Here is a 10,936-nt window from a genome sequence, read left to right on the forward strand (position 1 = left end):
TGCATTGTGCCAAACTTTGACCCATGACTAGGGATGAGCGAACTCGAACTGTATAGTTCGGGTTTCGTACCGAATTTTGGGTGTCCGTGACACGGACCCGAACCCGGACATTTTCGTAAAAGTCCGGGTTTGGTGTTCGTCGCTTTCTTGGCGCTTTTGTGACGCTTTCTTGGCGCTTTTTGAAAGGCTGCAAAGCAGCCAATCAACAAGCGTCATACTACTTGCCCCAAGAGGCCGTCACAGCCATGCCTACTATAGGCATGGCTGTGATTGGCCAGAGCACCATGTGACCCAGCCTCTATTTAAGCTGGAGTCACATAGCGCCACCCGTCACTCTGCTCTGATTAGCGTAGGGAGAGGTTGCGGCTGCGACAGTAGGGCGAGATTAGGCAGATTAACTCCTCCAAAGGACTTGATTAACTGATCGATCTGCAGCTGTGGGTCATTGAGCTGCTGATACTCAATTGCTCACTGTTTTTAGGCTGCCCAGACCGTTTGTCAGTCACATTTTTCTGGGGTGATCGGCGGCCATTTTGTGTCTTGTGGTGCGCCAGCACAAGCTGCGACCAAGTGCATTTAACCCTCAATGGTGTGGTTGTTTTTTGGCTAAAGCCTACATCAGGGTGAAGCTGTCACACCAAGTGCATTTAACCAGCAATAGTCTGTTCATTTTTTGGCCATATACTACATCAGGGGCAAGCTGCGCCCGTCACCAAGTGCATTTAACCCTCAGTAGTGTGGTTGGTCAAGCTGTGTCACCAAGTGCATTTAACCAGCAATAGTGTGGTTATTTTTTGGCCATATCCCAGTCTAATTCTGTCAGTAAATCCATACCGGTCACCCAGCGCCTAAATACTAGGCCTCAAATTTATATCCCGCTAAATCTGTCGTTACTGCTGTACTGTTGTTGCTGGGCAAGTTATTTAGTGTCCGTCAAAGCACATTTTTTGTTCTGGGTTGAAATACAATTCCCAATTTAGCAATTTCATAATTTAGTGGTTTCTGCTGTATCAGAGCTATTTGAAATCTATCCCTAAAAGGGTATATAATATTCAAGGTGCACATAGGGTCATTCAGAATAACTTCACACACACGCTACTGTGCATTTCCAAGTCTAATTCTGTCACTAAATCCATACCGGTCACCCAGCGCCTAAATACTAGGCCTCAAATTTATATCCAGCTGAATTTGAATACAATACATTGGGCCAAATAATATTTTTGTTGTTGTGGTGAACGATAACAATGAGGAAAACATCTAGTAAGGGGCGCGGACGTGGACATGGTCGTGGTGGTGTTAGTGGACCCTCTGGTGCTGGGAGAGGACGTGGCCGTTCTGCCACATCCACACGTCCTAGTGTACCAACTACCTCAGGTCCCAGTAGCCGCCAGAATTTACAGCGATATATGGTGGGGCCCAAAGCCGTTCTAAGGATGGTAAGGCCTGAGCAGGTACAGGCATTAGTCAATTGGGTGGCCGACAGTGGATCCAGCACGTTCACATTATCTCCCACCCAGTCTTCTGCAGAAAGCGCACAGATGGCGCCTGAAAACCAACCCCATCAGTCTGTTACATCACCCCCATGCATACCAGGGAAACTGTCCTCAGCCTCAAGTTATGCAGCAGTCTCTTATGCTGTTTGAAGACTCCGCTGGCAGGGTTTCCCAAGGGCATCCACCTAGCCCTTCCCCAGCGGTGGAAGACATAGAATGCACTGACGCACAACCACTTATGTTTCCTGATGATGAGGACATGGGAATACCACCTCAGCATGTCTCTGATGATGACGAAACACAGGTGCCAACTGCTGCGTCTTTCTGCAGTGTGCAGACCGAACAGGAGGTCAGGGATCAAGACTGGGTGGAAGACGATGCAGGGGACGATGAGGTCCTAGACCCCACATGGAATAAGGTCGTGCCACTGACTTTCACAGTTCGGAGGAAGAGGCAGTGGTGAGACCGAGCCAACAGCGTAGCAAAAGAGGGAGCAGTGGGCAAAAGCAGAACACCCGCCGCCAAGAGACTCTGCCTGCTACTGACCGCCGCCATCTGGGACCGAGCACCCCAAAGGCAGCTTCAAGGAGTTCCCTGGCATGGCACTTCTTCAAACAATGTGCTGACGACAAGACCCGAGTGGTTTGCACGCTGTGCCATCAGAGCCTGAAGCGAGGCATTAACGTTCTGAACCTGAGCACAACCTGCATGACCAGGCACCTGCATGCAAAGCATGAACTGCAGTGGAGTAAACACCTTAAAACCAAGGAAGTCACTCAGGCTCCCCCTGCTACCTCTTCTGCTGCTGCCGCCTCGGCCTATTCTGCTGCTGCCGCCTCGGCCTCTTCCTCCGCCTCTGGAGGAACGTTGGCACCTGCCGCCCAGCAAACAGGGGATGTACCACCAACACCACCACCACCACCTCCGTCACCAAGCGTCTCAACCATGTCACACGCCAGCGTTCAGCTCTCCATCTCACAAACATTTGAGAGAAAGCGTAAATTCCCACCTAGCCACCCTCGATCCCTGGCCCTGAATGCCAGCATTTCTAAACTACTGGCCTATGAATTGCTGTCATTTAGGCTGGTGGACACAGACAGCTTCAAACAGCTCATGTCGCTTGCTGTCCCACAGTATGTTGTTCCCAGCCGCCACTACTTCTCCAAGAGAGCCGTGCCTTCCCTGCACAACCAAGTATCCGATAAAATCAAGTGTGCACTGCGCAACGCCATCTGTGGCAAGGTCCACCTAACCACAGATACGTGGACCAGTAAGCACGGCCAGGGACGCTATATCTCCCTAACTGCACACTGGGTAAATGTAGTGGCAGCTGGGCCCCAGGCGGAGAGCTGTTTGGCGCACGTCCTTCCGCCGCCAAGGATCGCAGGGCAACATTCTTTGCCTCCTGTTGCCACCTCCTCCTTCTCGGCTTCCTCCTCCTCTTCTTCCACCTGCTCATCCAGTCAGCCACACACCTTCACCACCAACTTCAGCACAGCCCGGGGTAAACGTCAGCAGGCCATTCTGAAACTCATATGTTTGGGGGACAGGCCCCACACCGCACAGGAGTTGTGGCGGGGTATAGAACAACAGACCGACGAGTGGTTGCTGCCGGTGAGCCTCAAGCCCGGCCTGGTGGTGTGTGATAATGGGCGAAATCTCGTTGCAGCTCTGGGACTAGCCAATTTGGCGCACATCCCTTGCTTGGCGCATGTGCTGAATTTGGTGGTGCAGAAGTTCATTCACAACTACCCCGACATGTCAGAGCTGCTGCATAAAGTGCGGGCCGTCTGTTCGCGCTTCCGGCGTTCACATCCTGCTGCTGCTCGCCTGTCTGCGCTACAGCGTAACTTCGGCCTTCCCGCTCACCGCCTCATATGCGACGTGCCCACCAGGTGGAACTCCACCTTGGACATGCTGGACAGACTGTGCGAGCAGCAGCAGGCCATAGTGGAGTTTCAGCTGCAGCACGCACGGGTCAGTCGCACTACAGAACAGCACCACTTCACCACCAATGACTGGGCCTCCATGCGAGACATGTGTGCCCTGTTGCGCTGTTTCGAGTACTCCACCAACATGGCCAGTGGCGATGACGCCGTTATCAGCGTTACAATACCACTTCTATGTCTCCTTGAGAAAACACTTAGGGCGATGATGCAAGAGGAGGTGGCCCAGGAGGAGGAGGAGGAGGAGGAGGAGGAGGAAGAGGGGTCATTTTTAGCACTTTCAGGCCAGTCTCTTCGAAGTGACTCAGAGGGAGGTTTTTGGCAACAGCAGAGGCCAGGTACAAATGTGGCCAGACAGGGCCCACTACTGGAGGACGAGGATGAGGAGGAGGTGGAGGAGGATGAGGATGAAGCATGGTCACAGCGGGGTGGCACCCAACGCAGCTCGGGTCCATCACTGGTGCGTGGCTGGGGGGAAACGCAGGACAATGACGATACGCCTCCCACAGAGGACACCTTACCTCTGGGCAGCCTGGCACACATGAGCGACTACATGCTGAAGTGCCTGCGCAACGACAGCAGAGTTGCCCACATTTTAACCTGTGCGGACTACTGGGTTGCCACCCTGCTGGATCCACGCTACAAAGACAATGTGCCCACCTTACTTCCTGCACTGGAGCGAGATAGGAAGATGCACGAGTACAAGCGCACGTTGGTAGACGCGCTACTGAGAGCATTCCCAAATGTCACAGGGGAACAAGTGGAAGCCCAAGGCCAAGGCAGAGGAGGAGCAAGAGGTCGCCAAGGCAGCTGTGTCACGGCCAGCTCCTCTGAGGGCAGGGTTAGCATGGCAGAGATGTGGAAAACTTTTGTCAACACGCCACAGCTAACAGCACCACCACCTGATACGCAACGTGTTAGCAGGAGGCAACATTTCACTAACATGGTGGAACAGTACGTGTGCACACCCCTCCACGTACTGACTGATGGTTCGGCCCCCATTCAACTTCTGGGTCTCTAAATTGTCCACGTGGCCAGAGCTAGCCTTTTATGCCTTGGAGGTGCTGGCCTGCCCGGCGGCCAGCGTTCTGTCTGAACGTGTATTCAGCACGGCAGGGGGCGTCATTACAGACAAACGCAGCCGCCTGTCTACAGCCAATGTGGACAAGCTGACGTTCATAAAAATGAACCAGGCATGGATCCCACAGGACCTGTCCGTCCCTTGTCCAGATTAGACATTAACTACCTCCCCTTAACCATATATTATTGGACTCCAGGGCACTTCCTCATTCAATCCTATTTTTATTTTCATTTTACCATTATATTGCGAGGCTACCCAAAGTTGAATGAACCTCTCCTCTGTCTGGGTGCCGGGGCCTAAATATATGCCAATGGACTGTTCCAATGTTGGGTGACGTGAAGCCTGATTCTCTGCTATGACATGCAGACTGATTCTCTGCTGACATGAAGACAGATCCTCTGTTACGGGACCTCTCTCCTCTGCCTGGGTGCTGGGCCTAAATATATGACAATGGACTGTTGCAGTGGTGGCTGACGTGAAGCCTGATTCTCTGCTATGACATGCAGACTGATTCTCTGCTGACGTGAAGCCTGATTCTCTGTTACGGGACCTCTCTCCTCTGCCTGGGTGCTGGGCCTAAATATCTGACAATGGACTGTTGCAGTGGTGGCTGACGTGAAGCCTGATTCTCTGCTATGACATGCAGACTGATTCTCTGCTGACATGAAGCCAGATCCTCTGTTACGGGACCTCTCTCCTCTGCCTGTGTGCTGGGCCTAAATATATGCCAATGGACTGTTCCAATGTTGGTGACGTGAAGCCTGATTCTCTGCTATGACATGCAGACTGATTCTCTGCTGACATGAAGCCAGATTCCTCTGTTACGGGACCTCTCTCCTCTGCCTGTGTGCTGGGCCTAAATATATGCCAATGGAATGTTGCAGTGGTGGCTGACGTGAAGCCTCATTCTCTGCTATGACATGCAGACTAATTCTCTGCTGACATGAAGCCAGATTGTCTGTTACGGGACCTCTCTCCTCTGCCTGTGTGCTGGGCCTAAATATATGACAATGGACTGTTGCAGTGGTGGCTGACGTGAAGCCTCATTCTCTGCTATGACATGCAGACTGTCTCTCTGCTGACATGAAGCCAGATCCTCTGTTACGGGACCTCTCTCCTCTGCCTGGGTGCCGGGGCCTAAATATCTGAGAATGGACTGTTCCAGTGGTGGGTGACGGGAAGCCAGATTCTCTGCTATGGGACCTCTCTCCAATTGATTTTGGTTAATTTTTATTTATTTAATTTTTATTTAATTCATTTCCCTATCCACATTTGTTTGCAGGGGATTTACCTACATGTTGCTGCCTTTTGCAGCCCTCTAGCCCTTTCCTGGGCTGTTTTACAGCCGTTTTAGTGCCGAAAAGTTCGGGTCCCCATTGACTTCAATGGGGTTCGGGTTCGGGACGAAGTTCGGATCGGGTTCGGATCCCGAACACGAACATTTCCGGGAAGTTCGGCCGAACTTCTCGAACCCGAACATCCAGGTGTTCGCTCAACTCTACCCATGACAGATCCATCAGGTGGGACAGGACAGACAATTGAGACGTTTCAGCACATGGACACACCCCCTACCCTATAAATAAACTTGATCTAGCCACCATTTTACATTATGTGTTTTGACAGTGTAGGGAGAGGTTGCATTTTGTAGCAGGGACAGACTGTTAGGGACACCAAACGCTAGCTAATAGGGCCACAAAAGTCCTTTTAAGGAGACGTTAAAGTAACTTTGTGCTATAGATAGGTCTGATATACAGAGGGGTGTGATATACTTATAATATACTAACATAGAAAGTATATTATAGTGCATTTGTATGCTTCCAGAAAATACTGATTGAGGCCTTCCATATATCAGCTTCCACAAAATAGTTATAGAGGTTTTCCATATACCTGCGTCCACAAAATTACTGCTTGAGGGTGATATACCAGCTTCAACTAACAACTGATTGAGGCCTGCCATATATCAGCTTCCACAAATACTGCTCTTCTCTAGTGACTTTGTCACAGGGTCATTTTAAAAATGACAGGCAGAGGAAGAGGCAGGCCGTTCCGCAGGGGTGGTAGGGGTCGGGAAGGTGCACCAGGTCGGAGCCTAAGTGAGAAGTTGCAGAATGTGCGTGCGATTATGTCAAAGGATGCACCAGAGTTGGTTGAGCGGCTCACTCAGACTTCCACTTCTGCACCCTCCTCATCCTCTCTATCTGCACCCTCCACACTCTCTGCTGTGTGCACCCCCAAAGACACCACCACTATCACCAGAGCTCCTCCACTCGAGTCAGAGGAATTATTTTCCCATCCATTCCCAGACCTTACCGATGCACAGCCATTCTTGGCATCGGATAAGGAAGAGGAGGTAGCAACGGCCACCACCCAGTACCCAGATCAGCCCAAGGAGGGTGGTCCCCGCTGTTGCTGCCTACTCTGAGATCTCTAATGTCAGTGGTGGTGAAGGTGACAATGAGTGTAAGTCCAACACTCACCTAGGGACGACCGCCTTAAGAAGGCACCTGGCCTCCCATCACCGAGCCCAGTGGGAGCAACGCCGTCAGAACCCACAAGGCCACACTCCTGGCGCTCCACATCCTGCCTCTTCTCCTCTCTCCTCCCTTTTGTCCTCCACTCCACCCCAGCACTTTGACTACTCTCAGTAAGAGCCGTCCCGGATCAGCTATAACAGCCATGCTAACTCTTTAGGTGTCAATTAGCAATAGCTGTTGATGACACATAAAATATGTCTCTTACTTTAACGAGGCCAGGAACCTCGGTGACACATACCTTTCATCCACGATGATTCCAGGTACCTTCTTACATACCCCCCCCCCCCCTTTGTTCAACCCTGAGGAGTTGAACACCTGCCATACAGTATACCCGGTACAGGGTATACTGTGTTCCACGGAGACCTTAAAGTTCTGTAAGGACAGGAACCACCCGGTGACTCGGCCATTCCTCTCTTTGGCTTGGCTCATCCACTTGAGAGGGGAGTGGTCGGTCACCAGGCAGAACTTTCTCCCCAACAAATAGTAGCACAGAGACTTGAGTGCCCACTTGATAGCCAGGCACTCTCTCTCCACTATGCTATACCGGGTCTAGGCTGGGGTGAGCTTGCGGCTTTAAAAGACAAACGGGATGATCCTCCCCGTTGACTTCCTGAGAGAGTACAGCACGAGGCATCTGTCTGTACCACGAACTCCCTAATGAAGTCGGGTGTCACCAAAACCGATGACCCGCACAGGGTCGACTTCAAAGTGGAAAAAGCCTCTTCCACCCGCTCATCCCAGCGAACCATCACTGATTTTCGTCCCTTCAAGAGCCCTGTCAATGGCGCGGCTATAGTGGCAAAGTGGGAAACAGACCGCATGTAATAGACTATCATTGCTAGGAACGCCTTTACTTGTTTAGTAGTGACAGGTCGGGGCCAATTTTTTATCGCCTCTATTTTGTTTACTTGGGGTTTAATCAGCAAAGAAGGATTTTCCAGCACTGCTTCTTTCTTGAGTAATAATTTTTTCTTTATTTTCAGTGATACAAAAATGGCAATAAAACTTCACAGGTCCTGGTTCAATCTACGCGTTTCAAACAGGTAAGTTCTTATTCATGACTGGCATGTTTTGCTTGTGTGAGGGCGGCCATATATACTCTCATACAGAGCGCCCATCCCTCAACTTAGGGAGGAGATTGTTTCCAGGTGCATATGGCATCGCAATCACACACAAATGCAAGACAGGCATCTGTTCTATTCATCATAGTAAAAATACTGAGGGATTGGAATGATATAAAGACTTCAATATGAGTATAAATACTCTCATGGTCAATAAATGGCAACATACATCCTCATATACCTGTAGGTGTTAACATTTTTTTTATTGGCCATGAGAAAAAAAACGCATAGTGTGAACACGGTTTCAATCAATTCAGTATAAAAAAAGAAATGTTTTATTTTTTTAAATGAGTGAAAACAAACAGAAATCTATACACATGGTACATCCTTATAAGCAAAAGGAAGCTCAGCTCAATAGAAGTACATCAGTTCTTTTTTTAAGATTTAATCCAGCTGGAGATCTGGTGTTCAATTTCAGTATCCAATATGCTTCACTTTGTGTAATCAATCTCTTTAGGTCGCCACCTCTATATGGAGGGACAACACGTTCTATAGCATAGGCTGAAAAAGTAGTTAGACTTCTGTTGTGGAAGGAAAGGAAGTGTTTAGCTGCATTGGAGACATTGACATGTGCTCTGTTAGTTATGTAATTTAGAGGCTCTAATAATAGTGTCTTGAATTTACGGGATCTGCATCCAAGATACATTAGTTTACATTCTGTGCACTCTATTACATATACCACGCCACTGGTATTACAATTTATGTATGTTTTGATTGGAAAGTGTTCCGTATTACCAGAGTCATGAAAAACCTTACATATAGTCACATAGCTGCAAGCTTTGTAGGGGTGACTGCCACACTGTCACCGCCAGTTCTGTGAGAAGGTCTGACAGACGTCCTTCTCTACCTCTTGCATGATGTTCTTTGTTTTGGTTTCACTTTCTCATCTCATTTTCTTCTCCCAGGTGTCACCTATTTAGACTAATCCTCTTTCCTTTATATTCCCTCCCATACTGCCTCACTTTGCGGTTTATACTAATTCCTGGATTGAAGTGTTCACTGCTGGAGGCTTCTGCTGCTGCTTGTTCAGATAAGTCCTTTCATGTATTGTGTTTCCTTGCTGGCTTGATTCTAGGTGACACTGACTCCCTCCGTATGAAGTGCAGGGAGCCGGTGGTCGTGTCCACTCACTATTATAGGGTTTTCAGGTGCCACACAGTCTTAGGTACGTGGGCATACAATCGTCTACCTTTGAGACCCTTGTATGTGCTTAGCAGTTAGGGTGAGCTCTTAGGGTTTTATAGGGGTCACCTATATGCTCCTTAGTTTGGGATCAAGCCAGTCGGACGTTTATTCATAACTTCCAGCTATCTGCAACATCATCCGTGACACACACTTGGTGAAACTGGCATATTTGAGCCAAGTGGACAATGTCTTTTCAGGTTTCTCGTTTGTGGAACAACTTGCTCTCACTAATCTTCAACATCTACAGTCTGAATCAGGGACTAGGGACGTGTTTTCTGCAACATGCTGTTTTCGCACTTTTATTCCACGTTTCTATCCCCTGAAGTCACGTACGGCCGGCCGGGATAGACGTGTTCCAAGACATTATAGAAAAATAACTTCTTCTTATTAATAAACATAGGGACAGACCATCCAGTGAGAGCAACCTTACCATCAGCCATAAGAGAATTACGGGACAACATGGATATTATCATCAAAATGGCCGATAAGGGCGGTGGGGTGGTTGTTCTAGTTGCCGAAATGTATAGCCAAAAGATGGGCATTATATGTGACTTTTCTACCTACAGAAAATTAAGGTCAAATCCCACCACTATAAACCAGAAAGAATATCTGGATATTCTAATAAAAGGTAGAGATTTGGGCTTTTTTTCACACAAAGAATTTTCTTATCTAAATATAGAGTCACCTATCATGCCCATCATACATGCTCTTCCTAAAATCCACAAAGGCGTCTGTCCCCCACCGCTCCGCCCGATAATTTCAGTGGCTTGACTCCTTGTTACAGTCGTTGGTCAAACGGACACCTGGTTATATCAAAGATACAGGAGATGTATTAAAAAACGTCTTTGATAAACAATGGTGTTCCCATTTTAAACCTGGATCACATCAGATGTCATTAGCCTGTATCCCTCTATACCTCACTCAGTGGCGCTCCTGTCCCTGGAGTATCATCTGCATAGATACAGTCCGCATGGCAATGATTTTATTGATGACATTCTGTTAGTGACATCATTTTTACTGTCGCCCAATTTATTTTTGCTTTGATGACATGTACTACGTGCAGATTAAAGGTGTATCTATGGAAGCCAAATTCTCCCCCTCCCTTCGCTAACATTATCATGTCATATTGGGAGGAACATTATGTTTATGACACAGATAATCCATTCCAGGAAGACATTGAGTGGTATGGCAGATACATTGACGACTTGCTCCTTATCTGGAGCGGAGATGTATCTGCCATACCCTCATTTGAATCCTATTTAAACAACAATCCTTATGGTTTGCGGTTCACGTGTCTTCATGATCCAGTCTCAGTTAACTTTTTAGACCTTGCCCTTAGGGGTGTCATTGGCACTACTATATAAAAACAAAAACTTACCGTAAATCTACTGCAGGGAACACTATTCTCCGGGCCAATAGTCATCACCCTATCCATACAGTAAAGGCCATACCAGTTGGAGAATATATTAGAGCCAGACGCAACTGCAGTAGTGAAGATTATTTTCAGATTGAAAGTAAGATCATATGTGAACGACTTTCAATCAGAGGTTACCCTACGTGGATGCTCAAACGAGCA

The sequence above is a fragment of the Bufo gargarizans genome, chromosome 3 (assembly GCF_014858855.1).
Source record: "Bufo gargarizans isolate SCDJY-AF-19 chromosome 3, ASM1485885v1, whole genome shotgun sequence".
NCBI lineage: Eukaryota > Metazoa > Chordata > Amphibia > Anura > Bufonidae > Bufo > Bufo gargarizans.